Source organism: Mus musculus, chromosome 10 (genome assembly GCF_000001635.26).
Source record: "Mus musculus strain C57BL/6J chromosome 10, GRCm38.p6 C57BL/6J".
NCBI lineage: Eukaryota > Metazoa > Chordata > Mammalia > Rodentia > Muridae > Mus > Mus musculus.
Genome location: NC_000076.6, coordinates 12,057,642 through 12,082,391, shown reverse-complemented (window position 1 = coordinate 12,082,391; position 24,750 = coordinate 12,057,642). Strand labels below are relative to the sequence as shown.

Here is a 24,750-nt window from a genome sequence, read left to right as displayed (position 1 = left end):
TGAACACAGCTTCAACTTTATTTTCCTTTGTTCCTAAGGGTTAGACTGAGGCTTCTAACAAATATCCCAATAGAATGGGGGAGGGCGTGCCAGTCAATTGTATAGATGTGTCTTCAGCATGCAGAAGCATCCAAATGTGGCTGAATGACTGATTCTCACATCTCCCAAGCCTCTACAGTTTACATTCAGAATGATGCAGGTTGAGCTGAATGGATAAATGCTATAGGACTGAAATGCAATCTAGTATAAGAAGAGAGAGCACCCATGGAAACATTTTGAAAATTGCAAAGAACAACATAATGCATTGTCTTTAATTAACTACTCTCTTAAAAACCGCTAACTATAAATAAGAAGCTAGAAGCTAGATGACAGTAGTACTGGGAATTTTCTAATCAATTCTGTTCCTTTGTTCTGTCCTTACCTGCTGAGCCCATGGAAATGAGGATTGCTAGCATGGGGCAGGGGTGGGGAGCAAGACTCTGAGGCTAGTCTTTTTTAACAGGACCCCCCACATTTCTTCAAGAACAGTTTACTGAAAATGTTTCTTTTGTGATAAATTTTCGGAATAGCTCTGGAAACAAAGTAGCCTCTTATAGTCAACCCCTGATAGTATTGATGATCTACTCTGCTATGTTTGCCTCCTGAGAGGCGTCATTCAGCAGCAAACAGACATGCAGAGAGCCACAGTCAAACACTAGGAGGTGGAAGAGTGGGGGATACGACTGAGGGAGCCTACACTTATATAACAGATGTGCAGCTTGGTCTTCATGTATAGCTTGGTCCCTTAATAACTGAAACAGGGGTTGTTTTTGGCTTTGTGGCCTGCCATTGTACCCCTTCCTCTAGCTGGACTGCCTGATTAGGACTCAGTGGGAGAAGATGTGGTTAGTCCTGCTTAGACTTGGTGTCCCAGAGCAGGATGGTACCCAAGGGGAACTTCCCCTTTTTGATGAAAAATGGAGGGGATGATGGGGTGAGATATTTGTAAAGGACGTGCTAGGAGGACAGCAGGGAGAGGTCTGCTATTACGATGTAAAGTGAGTAAATAAATAAATTAACAAAAAAAGGAAGGAAGGAAGGAAGGAAGGAAGGAAGGGAGGCAGGGAGGGATGGAGGGAGGGAGGAAGGAAGGAAGGAAGGAAGGAAGGAAGGAAGCCATCAGGAGCTATGAGCCATGGTTTGCCTTAATCGTAAAATGTGGGAGCAGTGGCAGATGCAGATTTTTTATTTTTCTCTAAGATGCTGTGCTGCTGTGTTCTTGCGGTAATGCTTATTCTTCCATATTTATTTTAGGCAGTATTCAATACCAGTCTTCGCACCTTGGCAGCAAGCACATAGAATCTCCTTATCCACGTAATAACAATTGTATTCTTTTTGTAAATGGAGGCAGTAACTCCAGTCAGTGTGGTTGCCGTTCTTTAAAACCTAGCAAATCACACAACATAGAGCAAGTGTTTGTGGAGAATATTTTTGTTTTCCTTTCAGGATGATTTGTCTACCATGTTAGGGAGAAGCCAAGAACGGCAAGCAGAATCGGAAGCAAACTGAGCAAAATCCATTTGTCCAGTCCCTTGAAGCTTTGTACCCATGAGGCAGCAAGACCCCAGTGACCCAGGAAACTTAGCCGTTAGTCAGTGTGATCACCTGTTTCCTTCCCTCTGGTCCGTTCAGTCTGAGGGGCTGGGACTCTTCACTTCCACTGTGGCCATCTGATCTCACTTTCGTTTCTAGCTTAAAAGCAGCATCTTCTGTGCATGGAACAATAGCTTAGCAGTTGAGAGGACTTTGTGTTTTTCTTGAGGATTCAAGATTGATTTTCAGCACCTACACTGGATGACTTACACCTACCTGCAACTCAGGCTCCAAAGAATCCAATGTCTCCTAGCCTCTGCAAACAACTTCATGAATGTACACACACACACACACACACACACACACACACACACACACACACACACACACTCACTCACACTGTTATCTTCCCAAAATACACTTATTCATGGACATTAACATGTGCCTTTGACACATGTTCTTGGCCTGCAGGTGAAAGGCCCATCCCTTTATTCACTCTGCTCCTAGATGCCTTCTCTTCCAGAAGCTGTATGACGACATAGAACACCAATGTAACTTTGCATGCTTATATATACATTTTGCCAACACCAATACTTCTCTAACAGAGCCTGGTGAAGATCTTCTTTCCAATTACAATCATAGGTTATTCTGAGCTCCTTCTAGAGAAAGGTTTGCTCCAAGATAATTTGCAATCGACTGCTAAACTTCCACAACAAGCTCAATGTGAGTCTTTCCAGAAGCATGGTAAGGAGAGAAGATTACTTGCGAGCCAGCTTGGGAGCTGTGCAGATTGGATATAGAACCACCCATCTGAAATATATTCATAGCCACCGAAAGAGTTCATAGTTACCTTCTGCTTCATCAGGTAAGAAGACACACATATGTGTCAGGAGGGACTATAATGGTAGCCTCTTTTTTAAAGTCTATTTAAAGAAACTTCATCTTAGCCCCAGCAGGTCTCTAGACTCACAAGAAACTAGGTTTGTCATTCAGAACTTTAAAGTATTTCTGCAATTATGGCTGAAACCAGGAATGGGGATGAATTATTTGCATGTATATGCCTGTGGTAAAGGAACCATTTGTCATAAAAAATATTTACAGCAGACATAATTTCCCTCTATAGTCCCAGGATATCTTAGCTGAAAGTACAGAATGCAGATGTGTCATTTCAACTCCAGAATGCCTTCACAGGTCCGAGAAGGCTTATGACACACTGCTGTCACTGTCACCACTGATGTTCTTTCTCTTCTTCCTGTGGCTCATCCTGAAACCAGAATTGACGCCACTCCTTCCTTCTGTTCTTCAGTTATACTTGTCTTTCTTTGCATCTAACTCTCCTTAATCCCGTTTTCTTTCTGCTTTCCCTCTCATTTTCCTGATGTTAAAGACTCTAGCTAATGAAAGCATGATATATCAAGACTTGTCATTTAAAGATCAATTTTCCAAAACATTTAATCACAAGGTTTTGGAATCAACTTTGATTTCAGCAGAAGCCTGACTAGTGCCAAATTTGAACTTAAGATCCTTTGCATTGGTGTATAAAACAAGGAAGTGCCTTTTTTCATTTTGATTAGAAAGTGATAGTGTGTTATTGAAAAGGTAGGATAATTGATGGACTAGGAGAGAGTATTAAAGGAAGAGGAAGGGACTTGCTCAAGGTTGGAAGGCCCATTTGTTGTAGTTCTGGGAATAGGATGTCATCTAACTCCTTGGACAGCATCCTACATAATAGATCTTTCTGCCCAGTATTTCTTATCTTGCCATGAAGGACAGTAGACTCATCTCTTTAGCATAACAAATGTAGGCTGATGTCTTAGGAGTTTATTGAGTTTACTGAATCCCTAAAGTCTCTTTTCCAGTCCACTCTTTGGCTAGTGCAGCATAAAGGAGTAGGTTATTTTTTAGACTTCCATAAATATGTGGATTTTTAAGAAATAGAGCCTGGAAGATCTCATTGTACAAGCTAATTGAATGTATTAAATTTCATGTGATTGCTATGCTATCTCTAAGTCACAGTTTCAATACTGAGTGACCCTTGCTATTCTTAATCCAGCAGAGACAATTTATTCTGCATTTAAAGATATAATAATGCTTATCATATTCATTTTAATTGCCAGCATATTTAGATAATTCAATATGGTGTTCTCATTTCTATTTACACAGGTAATTTTTTTTTCTTATTCATGGCTGACATAGCAGTCAGCATGCGTACTTAGTATTTCCTTGGCATATTGTATAAATAACCAAATCTGGGAGGAAAATGTTGATGCACACCTTGAATGATATTTTTATTTTAGTTTTCAGTACAGATGGTCCCCATCTGATGACTTACAAGATTTTGACTTCGTGATGTATGAAAGTGATATACATTCAGTAGAAACCATACTTCATGATTTGAATTTTCAAATTTTCCTGGGATAGCTATATGTAGTACGCTATTCTAGTGATACTGGGCAATGCATAAAACCACAGCTCCCAATCATCCATATACAACCCATTCTGTCCTGTAGACTGTGTTGCTACAATATATGCTCGCTTGTAGGCTATGTATATCCACCAAAGAGAGCGTCAGCTTACAATGGCTATCTACTGTAAGTCAAAGAACATCTATATATTTCATAGTAGCAAACATTTCAGAATAACAGAGATGGGAATTTAAGATGGAAACTATATAGATGCTAGACATCTATACCTCATCTAATCTTTTCTTATAACTGGGCAGCAGGTAAAAAAAAAAAAAATTGCTGTCAGTTCAGCCAGTGGTAAAAGAGGAGGGTTGTAGAGAAGACCAAGAAGGGGAGATAGATACTATTCTGTTCCCTTGAATATTCACAAGAAATTTAGTAGAGCTCTATCTCTACTTCCTGGGGACTTGTCACATATGCCCTCTTCAGTTCCATCCCACCCCTCAGCCATCTCCATTCCCTTGTGCTCTCTGCTGGCCCCAGACCTCCTCCTTTCAAGGGACCTAACACTTAATACACTTGGTAGAGACATAGGTAACTGCCTGTGCTCTCCTTTGTTTGCTCTGTTCTGTCCTACTAGGTTTCCCCTATCTTGCCAGCCCAGTGTCGTTCCACTGGGACTGACCACTAAATATGGCATGGACCTCAGGCTACCCATGATTTTGTCTCTGTAGCTGTCCATGAAGTCAGGTTCTGAATCCTACTTAAGAGGTTCCCCAGTGTCAGTCTAATTTCCTTACCTACTATTCAAGCACCCACCCTACCCAATGCACCAATCTAGGACTGTATGAAATCCAAATGCAGAGTTCACACAAAAGTTCAGATCTGGGACCAATAGAATCTAAACTCTGGAACCTAGTGTGGCCCCAAGACTAAGAAATAACCATCACTCAGTTGGTCCATACCAGACAGTTTGGGTTAGCAGCAATCAAAGAATCAAGTACCCACCCAACATAGGAGAGACCAGATATTTTCACTAAGAAACACCACAGTGTCATTCCAAATGCCTAGAACCCATCACAAAAACACAAACATGAACAAGGACAATATGCCTCCTTCAGACACTAAAACCCTGTTTTAATATTTGCTGAAGAGAGCAATTTAGCTGAGGCACAAAACACTTAGCAATTTTGAATATATTCAAGGACTTTAAAGAATTTTTTCATAAATGCCTCAATGAAGACCATGAAAGTACGGTTGAATGATAACAATTTGAGATATGAAAATGGAATTCAAAAAGAATTAGAATTACTAAAATCAAGTAGAAACAAAACTCAAAATGAGAAGCTTGGGAAAGCAAGCAGATTGAGTGAAGAGAAAATGATAAATCAAATCTTGAAAACAAGGTAGATTAAATGATGACTCAGATAAAGAAAATGTTAAATTTTAAAAATTCAACCTAAAACATCCAGGAATTCTGGGACACTGAGAAAAGACCAATCTTAAAGATAATAGATATAAAGGAGGGGCTTCCGGGCCAGCGGAGTTGCCTGACACCCCCAAGGGCCCACACAGGATTCCCCACGGGATCCTAAGACCTCTGGTGAGTGGAACACAACTTCTGCCAGGAGTCCGGTTCGAACACCAGATATCTGGGCACCTTCCCTGCAAGAAGAGAGCTTGCCTGCAGAGAATACTCTACCCACTGAAACCAAGGAGAGTGCTACCCTCCCAGGTCTGCTTATAGAGGCTAACAGAGTCACCTGAAGTACAAGCTCTCAACAGAGACAACTAAAACAGCTAGCTTCAGAGATTACCAGATGGCGAAAGGCAAATGTAAGAATCCTACTAACAGAAATCAAGACCACTCACCATCATCAGAACGCAGCACTCCCACCCCACCTAGTCCTGGGCACCCCAACACAACCGAAAATCTAGACCCAGATTTAAAAACATTTTTCATGATGATGATAGAGGACATCAAGAAGGACTTTCATAAGTCACTTAAAGAATTACAGGAGAGCACTGCTAAAGAGTTACAGGCCCTTAAAGAAAAGCAGGAAAACACAGCCAAACAGGTAGAAGTCCTTAAAGAAAAACAGGAAAACACATCCAAACAGGTAATGGAAATGAACAAAACCATACTAGAACTAAAAAGGGAAGTAGACACAGTAAAGAAAACCCAAAGCGAGGCAACGTTGGAGATAGAAACCCTAGGAAAGAGATCTGGAATCATAGATGCGAGCATCAGCAACAGAATACAAGAAATGGAAGAGAGAATCTCAGGTGCAGAAGATTCCATAGAGAACATCGACACAATAGTCAAAGAAAATACAAAATGCAAAAGGATCCTAACTCAAAACATCCAGGAAATCCAGGACATAATGAGAAGACCAAACCTACGGATAATAGGAATTGATGAGAATGAAGATTTTCAACTTAAAGGGCCAGCTAATATCTTCAACAAAATAATTGAAGAAAACTTCCCAAACATAAAGAAAGAGATGCCTATGATCATACAAGAAGCCTACAGAACTCCAAATAGACTGGACCAGAAAAGAAATTCCTCCCGACACATAATAATCAGAACAACAAATGCACTAAATAAAGATAGAATATTAAAAGCAGTAAGGGAGAAAGGTCAAGTAACATATAAAGGAAGGCCTATCAGAATTACACCAGACTTTTCACCAGAGACTATGAAAGCCAGAAGAGCCTGGACAGATGTTATACAGACACTAAGAGAACACAAATGCCAGCCCAGGCTACTATACCCGGCCAAACTCTCAATTACCATAGATAAAGAAACCAAAGTATTCCACTACAAAACCAAATTCACACAATATCTTTCCACGAATCCAGCCCTTCAAAGGATAATAACAGAAAAGAAGCAATACAAGGACTGAAATCACGCCCTAGAACAAGCAAGAAAGTAATCACGCAACAAACCAAAAAGAAGACAGCCACAAGAACAGAATGCCAACTCTAACAACAAAAATAAAAGGAAGCAACAATTACTTTTCCTTAATATCTCTTAATATTAATGGACTCAATTCCCCAATAAAAAGACATAGACTAACAGACTGGCTACACAAACAGGACCCAACATTCTGCTGCTTACAGGAAACCCATCTCAGGGAAAAAGACAGACACTACCTCAGAGTGAAAGGCTGGAAAACAATTTTCCAAGCAAATGGTCATTCTAATATCAAATGAAATCAACTTCCAACCCAAAGTTATCAAAAAAGACAAGGAGGGACACTTCATACTCATCAAAGGTAAAATCCTCCAAGAGGAACTCTCAATTCTGAATATCTACGCTCCAAATGCAAGGGCAGCCACATTCATTAAAGACATTTTAGTAAAGCTCAAAGCACACATTGCACTTCACACAATAATAGTGGGAGACTTCAACACACCACTTTCATCAAGGTACAGATCGTGGAAACAGAAACTAAACAGGGACACAGTGAAACTAACAGAAGTGATGAAACAAATGGACCTAACAGATATCTACAGAACATTTTATCCTAAAACAAAAGGATATACCTTCTTCTCAGCACCTCACGGGACCTTCTCCAAAATTGACCATATAATTGGTCACAAAACAGGCCTCAACAGATACAAAAATATTGAAATTGTCCCATGTATCCTATCAGACCACCATGGCCTAAGACTGATCTTCAATAACAACATAAATAATGGAAAGCCAACATTCACGTGGAAACTGAACAACACTCTTCTCAATGATACCTTGGTCAAGGAAGGAATAAAGAAAGAAATTAAAGGCTTTTTAGAGTTTAATGAAAATGAAGCCACAACGTACCCAAACCTTTGGGACACAATGAAAGCATTTCTAAGAGGGAAACTCATAGCTCTGAGTGCCTCCAAGAAGAAACGGGAGAGAGCACATACTAGCAGCTTGACAACACATCTAAAAGCTCTAGAAAAAAAGGAAGCAAATTCACCCAAGAGGAGTAGACGGCAGGAAATAATCAAACTCAGGGGTGAAATCAACCAAGTGGAAACAAGAAGAACTATTCAAAGAATTAACCAAACGAGGAGTTGGTTCTTTGAGAAAATCAACAAGATAGATAAACCCTTAGCTAGACTTACTAAAGGGCACAGGGACAAAATCCTAATTAACAAAATCAGAAATGAAAAGGGAGACATAACAACAGATCCTCAAGAAATCCAAAACACCATCAGATCCTTCTACAAAAGGTTATACTCAACAAAACTGGAAAACCTGGACGAAATGGACAAATTTCTGGACAGATACCAGGTACCAAAGTTGAGTCAGGATCAAGTTGACCATCTAAACAGTCCCATATCACCTAAGGAAATAGAGGCAGTTATTAATAGTCTCCCAGCCAAAAAAAGCCCAGGACCAGACGGGTTTAGTGCAGAGTTCTATCAGACCTTCAAAGAAGATCTAATTCCAGTTCTGCACAAACTATTTCACAAAATAGAAGTAGAAGGTACTCTACCCAACTCATTTTATGAAGCCACTATTACTCTGATACCTAAACCACAGAAAGATTCAACAAAGATAGAGAACTTCAGACCAATTTCTCTTATGATAATCGATGCAAAAATCCTCAATAAAATTCTTGCTAACCGAATCCAAGAACATATTAAAGCAATCATCCATCCTGACCAAGTAGGTTTTATTCCAGGAATGCAGGGATGGTTTAATATACGAAAATCCATCAATGTAATCCATTATATAAACAAACTCAAAGACAAAAACCACATGATCATCTCGTTAGATGCAGAAAAAGTTTTGACAAGATTCAACACCCATTCATGATAAAAGTTTTGGAAAGATCAGGAATTCAAGGCCCATACCTAAACATGATAAAAGCAATCTACAGCAAACCAGTAGCCAACATCAAAGTAAATGGAGAGAAGCTGGAAGCAATCCCACTAAAATCAGGGACTAGACACGGCTGCCCACTTTCTCCCTACCTTTTCAACATAGTACTTGAAGTATTAGCCAGAGCAATTCGACAACAAAAGGAGATCAAGGGGATACAAATTGGAAAAGAGGAAGTCAAAATATCACTTTTTGCAGATGATATGATAGTATATATAAGTGACCCTAAAAATTCTACCAGAGAACTCCTAAACCTGATAAGCAGCTTCGGTGAAGTAGCTAGATATAAAATAAACTCAAACAAGTCAATGGCCTTCCTCTATACAAAGAATAAACAGGCTGAGAAAGAAATTAGGGAAACAACACCCTTCTCAATAGTCACAAATAGTATAAAATATCTTGGTGTAACTCTAACTAAGGAGGTGAAAGATCTGTATGATAAAAACTTCAAATCTCTGAAGAAAGAAATTAAAGAAGATCTCAGAAGATGGAAAGATCTCCCATGCTCATGGATTGGCAGGATCAACATTGTAAAAATGGCTATCTTGCCAAAAGCAATCTACAGATTCAATGCAATCCCCATCAAAATTCCAACTCAATTCTTCAACGAATTAGAAGGAGCAATTTGCAAATTCATCTGGAATAACAAAAAACCTAGGATAGCAAAAAGTCTTCTCAAGGATAAAAGAACCTCTGGTGGAATCACCATGCCTGACCTAAAGCTTTACTACAGAGCAATTGTGATAAAAACTGCATGGTATTGGTATAGAAACAGACAAGTAGACCAATGGAATAGAATTGAAGACCCAGAAATGAACCCACACACCTATGGTCACTTGATCTTCGACAAGGGAGCTAAAACCATCCAGTGGAAGAAAGACAGCATTTTCAACAATTGGTGCTGGGACAACTGGCGGTTATCATGTAGAAGAATGCAAATCGATCCATACTTATCTCCTTGTACTAAGGTCAAATCTAAGTGGATCAAAGAACTTCACATAAAACCAGAGACACTGAAACTTATAGAGGAGAAAGTGGGGAAAAGCCTTGAAGATATGGGCACAGGGGGAAAATTCCTGAACAGAACAGCAATGGCATGTGCTGTAAGATCGAGAATTGACAAATGGGACCTAATGAAACTCCAAAGTTTCTGCAAGGGAAAAGACACCGTCAATAAGACAAAAAGACCACCAACAGATTGGGAAAGGATCTTTACCTATCCTAAATCAGATAGGGGACTAATATCCAACATATATAAAGAACTCAAGAAGGTGGACTTCAGAAAATCAAACAACCCCATTAAAAAATGGGGCTCAGAACTGAACAAAGAATTCTCACCTGAGGAATACCGAATGGCAGAGAAGCACCTGAAAAAATGTTCAACATCCTTAATCATCAGGTAAATGCAAATCAAAACAACCCTGAGATTCCACTTCACTCCAGTCAGAATGGCTAAGATCAAAAATTCAGGTGACAGCAGATTCTGGCGTGGATGTGGAGAAAGAGGAACACTCCTCCATTGTTGGTGGGATTGCAGGCTTGTACAACCACTCTGGAAATCAGTCTGGCGGTTCCTCAGAAAATTGGACATAGTACTACCGGAGGATCCAGCAATACCTCTCCTGGGTTTTTATCCAGAAGATGCCCCAACTGGTAAGAAGGACACATGCTCCACTATGTTCATAGCAGCCTTATTTATAATAGCCAGAAGCTGGAAAGAACTCAGATGCCCCTCAACAGTGGAATGGATACAGAAAATGTGGTACATCTACACAATGGAGTACTACTCAGCTATTAAAAAGAATGAATTTATGAAATTCCTAGCCAAATGGATGGACCTGGAGGGCATCATCCTCAGTGAGGTAACACATTCACAAAGGAACTCACACAATATGTACTCACTGATAAGTGGATATTAGCCCCAAACCTAGGATTCCCAAGATATAAGGTACAATTTGCTAAACACATGAAACTCAAGAAGAATGAAGGCTGAAGTGTGGACACTATGCCCCTCCTTAGATTTGGGAACAAAACACCCATGGAAGGAGTTACAGAGACAAAGTTTGGAGCTGAGATCAAAGGATGGACCATGTAGAGACTGCCATATCCAGGGATCCACCCCATAATCAGCATCCAAACGCTGACACCATTGCATACCCTAGCAAGATTTTATTGAAAGGACCCAGATGTAGCTGTCTCTTGTGAGACTATGCCGGGGCCTAGCAAACACAGAAGTGGATGCTCACAGTCAGCTAATGGATGGATCATAGGGCTCCCAATGGAGGAGCTAGAGAAAGAACCCAAGGAGCTAAAGGGATCTCCAACCCTATAGGTGGAACAACATTATGAACTAACCAGTACCCCTGAGCTCTTGATTCTAGCTGCATATGTATCGAAAGATGGCCTAGTCGGCCATCACTGGAAAGTGAGGCTCATTGGACATGCAAACTTTGTATGCCCCAGCACAGGGGAACGCCAGGGCCAAAAAGGGGGAGTGGGTGGGTAGGGGAGTGGGGGTGGGTGGGTATGGGGGACTTTTGGTATAGCATTGGAAATGTAAATGAGCTAAATACCTAATAAAAAATGGAAAAAAAAAAGAAATTTGTAGGTAATAAAGTGAAACTTTGTCTTCTCAAAAAAAAAAAATAGATATAAAGGAAACAGAAAAAACCTAGGTCAAAGACACAAAGAATATTTTGACAAAATTATAGAAGAAAATTTCTAAAATATAAAGAAAGATAAGCAAAATGCATACAGAACATGCACAAGACAGGTCCATGAAAGAAATTCCCTGTGAGGCACAGTGATACAAACACTAATGTATAGAACAGGGAAAGGTAATTAAAAGCTGCAAGAGAATACCATACTTGTCTGCTAGTATAAAGACAAATGTTTACAGATTATTGTTAGAGACTTGCTGGGTTACTAAGTTAGTGGCTATAGAGTCTCCTCCAATAACCATGACTTCATTAGCAAGGAAACATCTCTTTACAACAGAGAGACGCCACTATCCAAAAGCACACAATCAGAATGTAGTTATAGAGCCCAGTCTGAATGGATGCATCTATAAAAAAAAAATTGAAACCTAAGGCTCAGAGAACATTGCAGAAGAGGAGGCAGAATAATTATAAGAAACAGAGGGTCAGAAAGTTTGCTTAGAAATTGTGTCTACTAGTAATATTGGAAGTCACCATCATAAAGTCTATGATTGCTCAAATGTTAGTTAAACAAGTATGGCACCAATGGACATGCCAAAGTGGATGGGGGAAAGCCTACTAGGACTCAACCCTACAGAGAGAACTGTAGGCACATGAGAAAAGCTGGGGGTGGGAACACTAATTTACCTCTGGGAAGAGCAGACCAGATGTTTACTAGTGGCAAACAGTCAGCCCTGAAAATATACAAGCAACATTATATGGACTGAACATGTAGAAATATGTATGTATATACGTGAATGCATGCAATTGCAGTTTGTGAAAAAAAGATGCCAGTAACCACACAGGAAGTGGGAGGGGTAAAGGAGAGGGTTTGAAGGGAGAGAAAAGAAGAGAGAAATGTCATAACTATATTATAATCTCAAAACTTATAAAAAATTTTAATTGAAAATAAAACCTTCAAGGAATAAAAAGCCAAGTCACGTGTAAAGTCAGGTCTATGAGAATAACATCTGACTTTTCAATGGAGATTTTGAAAGCCAGAATGTACTGCATTAATGTTCTACCAGCTCTGAAAGACCACAGACACCTGTCCAGAATATTATACTCAGCAAAATGATCAATAAGAAGCAAAGGAAAAAATTAATAAAAATAAATTTAAGCAATTTTTGTCTATGAATCTAGCTCCACAGAGGACACTGGAAGGAAAACTTGATTGAAGAGGAGTTTCACTACACACAAGAGGATACAGTGAACAAATAATCCCAGAAATGGTAGCCTAAGGAGGTCTTTAAGAATAAAAATAACACTGTAGCAAATAGCAGGCAGTAATAAAAAATATTCAGTAATAGCTCTCAATAGTAATGGTTTCAATTCGCCAATAAAAAGACACAAATCAACATACTGGATTGTAGAACAGGATCTAACATTTTACTCCTCCAAGAAACATACCTCATCATCAAGAACAGATATAACCTTAAAGCAAAAGTGTGGAAAAAGGTATTCTAAGGAAACAGAACTAAGAAGCATTTTCCTAGTTTTTGTTTGGACCCCAAACAAGAATTCTTCACCCCAATTCAGCAGGAAGCAAATATAAGAAGATGGTTTTCCCAGTCCCTTAAGTTGGGATGGATGGCTTGGGTCATTTTGTGAATTATCAGTAGGTTGCCATTTTAAGGGATAATTTACAAATATTTATAGATTTGGACAGAGAGGAAGCTAAATAGAGAACTTAGACTCAAGGATTTCCATCTTTCCTTTTTTTCTTCCCTATCCTTTCTTAGGAGAAAGGGAAGGGGGTTAAAAAGAAAAAAAAAGGGGGGTATACTAATACTATAAGAAATTAGACGAATAGGGATAATGTATTAAATCTACTCTTAAACAAAAGCATTTTATAGCCATAATCATACATGGTAGTGATTTTTATATTTTGATGCAAAATTGAGGTTATATTTTCTAACAATAATATAAAATTTTAGATACTGATACAGGCTTAAGGTTTTCATTGGTATAAATCTTAATCTATTGAAACAAAATTTAAAATTAATTTTGTTACTCTTAGATAGGCATTGTGCCTATGCAACTCATTTAAGAATATAAAGCCTTAGGCCCAGTCCTTTTAATAGCTACTATTACAAACTTTTAGAATAATTAAGTAATGCTAATTAATAATTAGATAGTCAAACTTATGATCATACAATTTAGTTAATTACAATAAAATGTTTTCAAGGCTATTCCAATTATATATATATATATAATATATGTGTATATATTATATATATATATTCATTCAATGTTTAACAATTCATTATGATATATGAAGATATATGGTCTCAAAAATGCATCAGAGATCCACAGAATATGGCATTTAAAGTTATCTCATTATTAAAATATCTTTTGATACAGATACATAGCATGTCTGTTCCTGACAGTAACCCCATCCACTTGAAAGAAGATGATGAGCATCAATATATCCATGTTGAGTTGCTTCAATTGTGGTAAGCTAGCCACTGGGCAAGAAATGCCCCAATTTTATTTGCAGACAGAATGCTGTCCTAAAAAGAAAAATGGACACAGGATAGTCAATTGCTAAGCTCTGCAGATACAGGATAAGTTAGTCCTTCATAATTCCTGCTTCACGTAAAGTCTGTCAGAGGTTCTGGGCCTGAAGGCTGAAGATAGATGCTCCAACATTATTAGGTATGTTGGGGACTGACTAAGCAGTCAGCTCTTTTTGCCAATTGTTTAAATTTTAGAAGCTTCCTGCATACTCAAATGTTTATTCCTTCTCAACTCTGTCAGGATTGAAGACCAGATAGTAATCGTCTCACCTTGGAACTTAAGTTGTTTAGGATTTAAGGTGTTCTAGGATGGTAATACAAGTTAAATTAGAAGATGATTTAGGTACAGAATTGCAAAGTACATCATCCAGGTTACAAAATACAGCCTGGACTTTTACATGGTATTCATACTAATAACTTTATATTTTTTCAAAATAGTTCTTACTATGTATTGTTTGTTACTATAAGAAAAAGAACCCTTTTACTTGGACAAAAGGAGTGAAATGTAGTGGGTTGACCTGGTGCAAATTGTATTCTAATGCTAATATTTGGGCCTCTAGGACCTGGTGTCTGCACATAGACCTAAGTGACCCTGCTCCCAAGGTATTTCTTATTGGTAAATAAAGATGCCAACTGCTAATAGCTGGGCAGAAGAGACATAGTTGGGGTTTAAGTTTCTGGGCTTGGGGTTGGAGGAAAACCATGAAGAGAAGAAGATGGGGGAGGAGTAGGAAAGAGAAAGTATTATGGATTAGGAGTCAAGAAAATATGGTTCTGAGGGTTGGCCAATTGGCCTTAAGAACAGCCCAGATGAAACAGAGTAAGTAGTAATTAATAAAAAAAATTCTTCTAATAGTATAGAAGATAGGTATCTGCCCAGCTCCTGTGCTGATCAATACTTATTGTAAATATAAATGTTGTATGTGTTTTTTATCTGGGAACTAAATGGTGAGGTTGAAACCCTGATTTGGGATTAAATAATTTCTACAACAGGTATATCTGTCAAAATAGACTTAAAACCAAAACTAATCCAAAGTAATATGGAAGGACACAGCATAATCCATAATTGTCATGGGAATGACACAGCAAAAGGATATCATAATTCTATTTACTTATGCATCAAATTTCATAAAAGAAACACTACTGCATCTAAATTCAAGTATTAACTCTAATGAAGAGAGGGTTGGTAACATTAATACCACAATTTCACCAATAGTCAGATCATCCAGACAAAATCTAAGTGGAGAAGTGTTGAAGTTAAATAACACAAATTAACTGAACCTAACAGATATCTACATAACATTTCACCCAAACATTAAAACATAATTCTTCTCAGCTGCCCATGGAACTCTCTTCAGAGTTGATCACATATAAGGACACAAAGCTATTTGTGACAAATACAGGAAAACTAATAACACATTCTATCCTACCTGACCACTGTGAATTAAAGCTAGATATCAACAATAGAAATGGCAAAAAGTACACAGCCAAGTAGTGAATAAAAATTGTCTCAAGGCAGAAATGAAGATGGAAATGAAAAACCTCTAGAATGGAATGAAACTGAAAACACAGAATACCAAATCCTGTGAGACATAATGAAGAACATTCTAAGAGGAAAATTCACTAACATTAAGTGCCTACACCAGGAACTAGAGAAACCTTAGATTAATAACTTAATTATATACTTGAAAGCAAAACAAACAAACACCACAAGAAGAAACAATATCCAGGAACAATTGATAGGAAGAAATAATTAAAATCAGGGCTTAAATCAAAGTAGAAACAACAAAAACAATATATAAAACATCAATGAAATAAATAGCTGTTTTTAAAATAAAAACAAAATAAACAAAACTTTGAACAAATTAACTAAAGAAAGAGAGAAATGAACCAGACTAACACACATAGAGATTAAGCACGAGGCAACAAATATTGAAGAAACTCACAGAATTATAAGGACGTGCTTTGAAAGTCTGTATTACACCACCCTAGAAACCCTAGACGAATGCATGTGGTTTTTGATCTCTATGACATACCAAAATTTGATCAAAATGAAATAAATAATATAAAATACCTTGCCGTGACTCTAAGGAAGTGAAAGATCTGTATGATAAGAACTTCAAGTCTCTGAAGAAAGAAATTAAAGAAGATCTCAGAAGATGGAAAGATCTCCCATGCTCATGGATTGGCAGGATCAATATAGTAAAAATGCCTATCTTGCCAAAAGCAATCTACAGATTCAATGCAATCCCCAGCAAAATTCCAGCTCAATTCAACGAATTAGAAATAGCAATCTGCAAATTCATCTGGAATAACAAAAAACCTAGGATAGCAAAAAGTCTTCTCAAGGATAAAAGAACCTCTGGTGGAATCACCATGCCTGACCTAAAGCTTTACTACAGAGCAATTGTGATAAAAACTGCATGGTACTGGTATAGAGACAGACAAGTAGACCAATGGAACAGAATTGAAGACCCAGAGATGAACCCACACACCTATGGTCACTTGATCTTTGACAAGGGAGCTAAAAACATCTAGTGGAAAAAAGACAGCATTTTCAACAAATGGTGCTGGCACAACTGGCGGTTATCATGTAGAAGAATGCGAATCGATCCATACTTATCTCCTTGTACTAAGGTCAAATCTAAGTGGATTAAGGAACTCCACATAAAACCAGAGACACTGAAGCTTATAGAGGAGAAAGTAGGGAAAAGCCTCGAAGATATGGGTACAGGGGAAAAGTTCCTGAATAGAACAACAATGGCTTGTGCTGTAAGATTGAGAATCGATAAATGGGACCTCATAAAGTTGCAAAGCTTCTGCAAGGCAAAAGAAACCGTCAATAAGGCAAAAAGACCACCAACAGATTGGGAAAGGATCTTTACCTATCCTAAATCAGATAGGGGACTAATATCCAATATATATAAAGAACTCAAGAAGGTAGACTCCAGAAAATCAAATAACTGCATTAAAATATGGGGCTCAGAGCTGAACAAAGAATTCTCACCTGAGGAATACCAAATGGCTGAGAAGCACTTGAAAAAAATGTTCAACATCCTTAATCATCAGGGAAATGCAAATCAAAACAACCCTGAGATTCCACCTCACACCAGTCAGAATGGCTCAGATCAAAAATTCAGGTGACACAGATGCTGGCAAGGATGTGGAGAAAGAGGAACACTCCTCCACTGTTGGTGGGATTGCAAGCTTGTACAACCACTCTGGAAATCAGTCTGGTGGTTCCTCAGAAAATTGGACATAGTACTACTGGAGGATCCCGCAATACCTCTCCTGGGCATATATCCAGAAGATGTCCCAACTGGTAAGAAGGACACATGCTCCACTATGTTCATAGCAGCCTTATTTATAATAGCCAGAAGCTGGAAAGAACCCAGATGCCCCTCAACAGAGGAATGGATACAGAAAATGTGCTACATTTACACAATGGAGTACTACTCATCTATTAAAAAGAATGAATTTATGAAATTCCTAGGCAAATGGATGGACCTGGAGGGCATCATCTTGAGTGAGGTAACCCAATAACAAAGGAACTCACACAATATGTACTCACTGATAAGTGGATATTAGCCCAGAAACTTAGGATACCCAAGATATAATATACAATTTGCTAAATGCATGAAAGTCAAGAAGAACGAAGACCAAAGTGTGGACACTTTGCTTCTTCTTAGAATTGGGAACAAAACACCCATGGAAGGAGTTACAGAGACAAAGTTAGGAGCTGTGATGAAAGGATGGACCATCTAGAGACTGCCATATCCGGGGATCCATCCCATAATCAGCTTCCAAACGCTGACACCATTGCACACACTAGCAAGATGTTGCTGAAAGGACCCAGATAGAGCTCTCTCTTGTGAGACTACGCCAGGGCCTAGCAAACACAGAAGTGGATGCTCACAGTCAGCTATTGGATGGACCACAGTGCCCACAAAGGAGGAGCTAGAGAAAGTACCCAAGGAGCTAAATGGATCCGCAACCCTATAGGTGGAACAACATTATGGACTAACCAGTACCCCGGAGCTCGTGACTCTAGCTGCATATGTATCAAAAGATGGCCTAGTCGGCCATCACTGGAAAGAGAGCCCCATTGGACTTGCAAACTTTATATGCCCCAGTACAGGGGAATGCCAGGGACAATTAGTGGGATTGGGTGGGTAGGGGAGTGGGGGGGGGGAGGGTATGGGGGACTTTTGGGATAGCATTGGAAATGTAAATGAAGAAAATACCTGATAAAAATATTTTAAAAAATACCCTGTATGAGACCATCTGGATGATACACGGGCACAAATAGTAGCACAAATGTTATGGGAATAACCAACCACTATCTGAATGGGTTTAAGTCCCACTCAGTGAGATGACTGACAATGTTCCATTGGTTGAAATCTGAGACTAGTTAGACCAGGGACCTAGGGGAAAACAAAATACTATTGTTCTTCTAAAGGAACATAGCAAGAAATCTTGTCTGAACACATTCTCCTATATCTATAAATCACTGTCTTGCTCAACTATGATCGGAGAAGCTTACTCCTGCACTAGATGGAAACAAATGCAGAGACCCACAAATGCACAATGTGCAGAGGGACCTTGGAATACCCTGATCAAAAGTCTCCATCAAAGCCTTTCCCTCAGGGCTCAGGGAACTATACAGAAAAGTAGACGAGAAGGTTATGAGAGAGGATCAAGGAAAGGGAGGAAGCATGTTATTCAGACACAAGAAGCCTGGTGGCATTGAGTACAGGGGCTACCCAACTCTACACCAGATGGGGCCGTGACACGAGAAAGGGAGGTGGACAGGAGCTCCAATAACTAATTAAGAAGCCATTTATTTCCAATTGACAAGTGCTTGAAAAGGAAAAGTTAGTTTTCGCCAACAGAGTCTCCTTGGTATACAAACCACACTTCAAGGGCAACAGTGGATGGCCTAATAGTAAAATGGCCATCACAAACCAAACTCAATGCTTTTATTTCTCATATTTTTTAACCTTATTGGTCTTTCACTTATGATCTATACTTGCCGATTTTATGGGATTTTTTTCTTTATTGTTGTTGATTCTTTCCTTTGTGTGTGTTTTGGAGAGGGGTGCTATTACTCTTTTGTGGTTTTTGATTTTTAGTTTTCTAAAGAGAGAAAGAATGTGTGGGGCTGGATGGGTGGGAAGTAGGGAAATTTTGAGAGAAGATGAGGGGGGCAAAACAATGATCAAAATATTTTACATACAAATTATTTTCATATATATATATAGTCTCTCTCTCTCTCTCTCTCTCTCTCTCTCTCTCTCTCTCTCTGTGTGTGTGTGTGTGTGTGTGTAAAATTCTCAAAGAGTAAAATTTTACAAGGAAAATCAGACCACTGATCCAATATTTTGATCATTTGCTATCCATTGATTTTCCTGAGAATTTAGAAAATCTGGTAGATTTAGGAAAAGTATGGGGAATAAAATAGAAAGGGATTTCGATGGATAGGAGGGGTTCAATGTATTCAAGTTAGTTAAAGATTTAGAAAGCAAGTCCAAGATTATAGGGAGACCACGAGCAGGATCCTCTAGCTTTTACAGCTCTGAAAGGTTGGCTGAAAGCAGGATAAAATATAATTCCAGTGTGATGGGGGTAGGGGGCTGGAATCAGTGCACCATATCTACAAGTAGGTTTGAGGGGTGTATTTAGGGGTTAGGAAGGTGAAAAATTAAGAGATCAAAGCCAAGTTGTCAGACTGAGTAATTTGGCAGACATTAATCTGCTGCAAAGGAACACACAAGGACGAGAAGTTGGGTGTACCTCTGATTAGAATTGGGTGTTGGTCTGTGTGTCTGTGGGGAGGTGCACTTTATCAGGCTTAGAATTTCTGTAAATATTTTCACTTTGGAAGGCATGGTGATCATGTAGGTTTCTCCCTTTCTTTGTCACTTGATTTTTTTAAAAGATCTTTTAATGTTTTAGTTATTCAAACAAATTGCTACAAGGACAGTTTTTGTTTCAACTATTCAAACAGGTGGTAGAGAGAGCGATTCAGTAGCTTTCAAGCCAGAGTGATTGATAATTTGACATGTTGTCAGAGCTACAATGTAAAAAAAAAAAAAAAAGAACATATGTAAAAAGTAATAAAAATAAGCAAACCACTCTTGAGCCAGTGGGATATAGGCTTCCAGTGGATCCACGTTAGCAAAGTTCTGTCAGTGAGCAGAGATTTTTTTCCTTTTCCCTTCCACAATACCAGACCATTCTTATGTAGGACTGATATGTCAATATAATCATGAACGCATGGTCTGAACTTTCTAAGTCTTTGAAACATTTCCAGGGTCATGGATCACAGCGCATCCTCCGAGAGTTTGACCCATCAACCAGCTGTCCTCTAGCCTGTCAGTCCTGACAAATGACTGAGGGTGCCCGGTTAAGTTGCATGGCTTCACTGGTGCAAACCAAGAGCTTATATGTAAGGACAAATTTTTCTCCTGTCCATTACACTTCAGTACCTCTTCTTAGAATGCTCTCTGAGTTACTTTCATTGTCACTGTGACCGAAACTGGTCAGAAAGAGGAAAGTTGGGGCACAGTTTCAGAAATTTCAATACACTGTCCATAGCTTGGTCAGTGACAGACCATGGTGAGGTCAAACACTGTGAATGTGTGGTTAATAATTACTCACCTCATGGCAGATTGGAAGCAGAGCAAAGTGAACAGGACCAGGGACTACATACAACTTTTGAAGGTACATTCAGTGACTTAGTCCAGCTAGAGCCGATCACCTCCCAGACTTATGCCATACTCTGGGGACCAAGCATTCAGAACCTGAAAGAGTAGAGACATTTAATTTCACACTCAATCAGGGACACTTGCTCAAGGCTTTAATCCCTTACTGTTGCTGTGATGAAATATCATGACCTAAAGCAACTTACAGAAGAAAATATTTTAGGACTATGGTACCGAGAGGAGAGTGTGTAATAACAGAGGAGGTGTAGCAGCAGGCAGCTGGAACAAGAAGCTGAGAGATGACATCTTCAACAGAAAACAAGAAGCAGAAAGAAAAAGAAAACACCCAGAAGAGAGAAGGAGCTGGAAGTAGGGCATGGCTATAAATTCTCAACGTCTCAAGCAAACTGGGGGTGGACATCAATGTGTTTTCAAGAATAGCAGGAAGAAATGGAAATTCACAAGGTAAACCATAGCAGATACTAGACTTTGGACAACGTGCACCTTGGGTTTCAAAGTGATCTTGTAATTGTGACATAGGGTAGAAAACTGCTTTTGCCTTGGCCAGTGGTAGAAATGGGCAGAGGGGCGAGATCAGGGATAGCATTGAAGATTCTTCTTTTCTTTGCTTAAGAAATTCTGGATGGAACCATTTTTTCTTTGCTTGCCATTGCTTTTCGGGAATGTGGGAAGTTTGATGGGGTTCAGGGCTAAGCATGATGAATGGTGAAAATGGAAAAAAGATTTCAATAGTGTTAAAATGAGATTATTTTCCTTTGTTATCATTCTTTTAATTTTAAGTAGTTTTTATTTTGTTAGTTTTAATAGTTAAGATCAACCCCTGGTATTCATGCTATCATTAAAGCTCACTATATAGTCAACCATGCCATGTTTGACATGAAATTTCCTCTTTGTTTTCCTGAAAAAAAAAATCACATGAACATCACAAGAGAATGTGGAGCACAGACTCCAGATGAAACCTGAACTATAAAAATAAGTAAAAAGGACTACCAAGAGAAGTGGGAGAAAGCACAAATTGAGCAACAAAAGGAGGGAGGAAGAGAGAGAGAGAGAAGGAGAGAGAGAGAGGGGGAGGGAGAGAGGGAGAGAGGAGAGAGGGAGAGAGGGAGAGAGGAGAGAGAAGAGAGGGAGAGAGGAGAGAGAAGAGAGGGAGAGGGAGAGAGAAGAGAGGGAGAGAGGAGAGAGGAGAGAAGGAGAGAGGGAGAGAGGAGAGAGGAGAGAAGGAGAGAGGGAGAGGAGAGAGGGAGAGAGGAGAGAGGGAGAGAGGAGAGAGGAGAGAGGAGAGAGGAGAGAGGGAGAGGGGAGAGAGGAGAGAGGAGAGAGGAGAGAGGAGAGAGGAGAGAGGGAGAGGGGAGAGAGGAGAGAGGAGAGAGGAGAGAGGAGAGAGGAGAGAGGAGAGAGGAGAGAGGGAGAGAGGGAGAGAGGAGAGAGGAGAGAAGAGAGAAGAGAGAGGGAGAGAGGCAGAGAGGAGAGAGAGAGAGAAGAGAGGGAGAGAGGCAGAGAGGAGAGAGAGAGAAGAGAGGAGAGAGCGAGAGGGAAGATTCAGTTTCAGAAAGTGCTGGCTCAAGAGGAAGAATAGGAGCCCAACCCTTGCTCCTTCACAGAAGGAACAGGTGGGTGGCAGCTCAGTTATCACTGTCCAGTGGAGGAAATAAGAGAAGCCTGCCCTCCAGTCCTAGACAAGGAGAGAGAGTACTTGATCAACAATCCCATATGGGGTTTATTTTCATTAGGTGTTAATTTATCCACACACTTTATCCTGTGTTGATACAACCCCCCCTCTTTGGATATTAGTTTCCATTTCATTGTTTCATTTTATTTAAAAAAAAAGAATTAAAGTGTGTTTGAGTAGTTAAGAACACTAACTGCTTTCCAGAGAACATGGATTCGATTCTGTTTTAGGGTTTTACTCCTGTGAACAGAAACCAGGACCAAGGCAACTCTGAAGGCTGCTAAGAGAAGACTGACTTCCAGACAGCTAGTACTAGGGTATTAAAGTCCATGCCTCAGTGGCACATCTACTTCAAAAAGGCTATACCTACTACAACAAGACCACACCTCTTAACAGTATCACTCGCTGAGCCAAGCGTATACAAGCCATCACATTCCAGTCCCTGGCCCCCATAAGCTTGTTCAGACAAATGTGTCTATGAGGGTTATACCTAGCCAGAGCATAATAAAAAAATATATTTACTCCAACTTCCAAAGTCCCCATAGTCTACAGAAGTCTCAACAATGTTAAAAGTCCAAAGTTCAAAGTTTCTTCTGCAACTCATCCAGTCACTTAACTATGATCCCCAAAGCAAGTTAGGAAACCAGCTGGGCAAACTCCAAACTTTGCATCTCCATGGCTGATATCAAAGTGGTCTTCAGATCTATAATCCTTTTTCTTCTTTGTTGATTGCAACAAAGTTCCTTCTCCTGGGCTGGTTCCCCTCCCTGTTAGCAGTTTTCCTCTGCTGGTATTCCAAAGCTCTTGCATGTCAGACATTTTGTGATTTACAGGAAAACTACACGGTCACAGCTTCTTGTTCCAATGTCTGGAATCCACATATGATATACTAGGCTCCTCCAAAAGGCTTGGGTTACAACTCCAACACTGCCTTCTATAACACTCTAAGCTCTAGTTGTCTCCACTCCACTGCTGCTACTGTTCTTGGTGATTATCTTGTGGTACTGGCATCTCTAATACACTGGGCTTTTCTGGTGTAACTAGGCTTTACCAATAGCCTCTCCTAGGCTCTCTTCATGGAGCCAAGCCTCAACTACTTTGCATGACCCCATCAGGCTAGGGCTGTCAACTGCAACTGAGGCTGAACCTTCAACAATGACCTTCAATTCCCTCTCACAGTGCCAAACCTCAGCTGCTCTCCATGAGCCCTTCATACCTTCAAAACCAGTACCACCTGAGTGATTCCTACATACCAAGTCCAGCTGCAGCATGAGGTATAACCTTGGGTATCTCTGGAACACAGCTTCTTTGTGCTCTCAGAAAACACTTCTCAAAAGATTTCACCTCAGTGATGCTGGTCTCTTCTTAATCACCGCTAATATCTTAGCTCCAGCTAACCAGTATCGGTTGTCTCAGTAGTCCCTTCTATTCTGAACTCTAAAGCCACATGGCCAAAGCTGCCAAGTTCTACTGCTTTCAGGGGATGGAACATCACCCTTCCCCCTTAATCTATTATTAGCTTTCTGTTTTTCAACTCACTCACTACCGAAGCTTGGCTGTCCTGGAACTTGCTTGTAGATTGACCTTGAGCTTAGAGATCTTCATGGCTCTGTCTCCTAGGATTAAAATCATGTACCACCTAACCCTAAACTTACCTGGGTGAAATCTTGCTCCAAAGTCCCGCTCCCTTAATCTGTTATCTCCTGGAACATAGATAGGATTTAGTTCCATTCTACTTGCTGGTTCTCTTTAATACTTGAATCATATATTTTGTATTTTTCTTTTTACAGCTTGCTCTTTTTCATTAAAATACTCTTCGTAAGAGTAAAATTTATTAACCATATGTTGTAGTCAGGCTTTCTATTCCTGCACAAACATCATGACCAAGAAGCAAGTTGGGGAGGAAAGGGTTTATTCAGCTTACACTTCCACAATGCTGTTGATCACCAAAGGAAGTCAGGACTGGAACTCAAAGGAAACAGGAGCTGATGCAGAGGCCATGGAGGGATTTTATTTACTGTCTTGCTTCCCCTGGCTTGCTCAGCTTGCTTTCTTCTAGAACCTAAGACTACCAGCCTAGGGATGGCATCACCCACAATGGGCCTTCTCACCCTTGATCACTAATTGAGAGTGGATCTCATGGAGGCATTCCCTCAAGGGAGGCTCCTTTCTCTGTGATAACTCCAGATTGTGTTAAGTTGACACACAGAACCAGCCACTTCACCATACAACAGAATTTCTACCAGGCTGTTTTGAGACTTCCTTTTTCAAAGCAATTAATC

The 24,750-nt window shown here is 39.6% G+C and overlaps 1 long non-coding RNA gene across 1 annotated transcript in view; it reads right to left on the bottom strand.

Annotated features, from left to right (window-relative positions):
* Nucleotides 1-23,744, bottom strand: part of Gm40601 — a 29,760-nt gene extending 6,016 nt beyond the window's left edge. The window contains exons 1-2 of the long non-coding RNA XR_871460.1: nucleotides 23,722-23,744; nucleotides 20,732-20,874 (exon numbers count right to left, since the gene is read on the bottom strand). This is a non-coding gene — a long non-coding RNA (predicted gene, 40601). The remainder of the gene's footprint in view (nucleotides 1-20,731; nucleotides 20,875-23,721) is intronic.
* Between the last annotated feature and the right edge of the window lie 1,006 nt (nucleotides 23,745-24,750).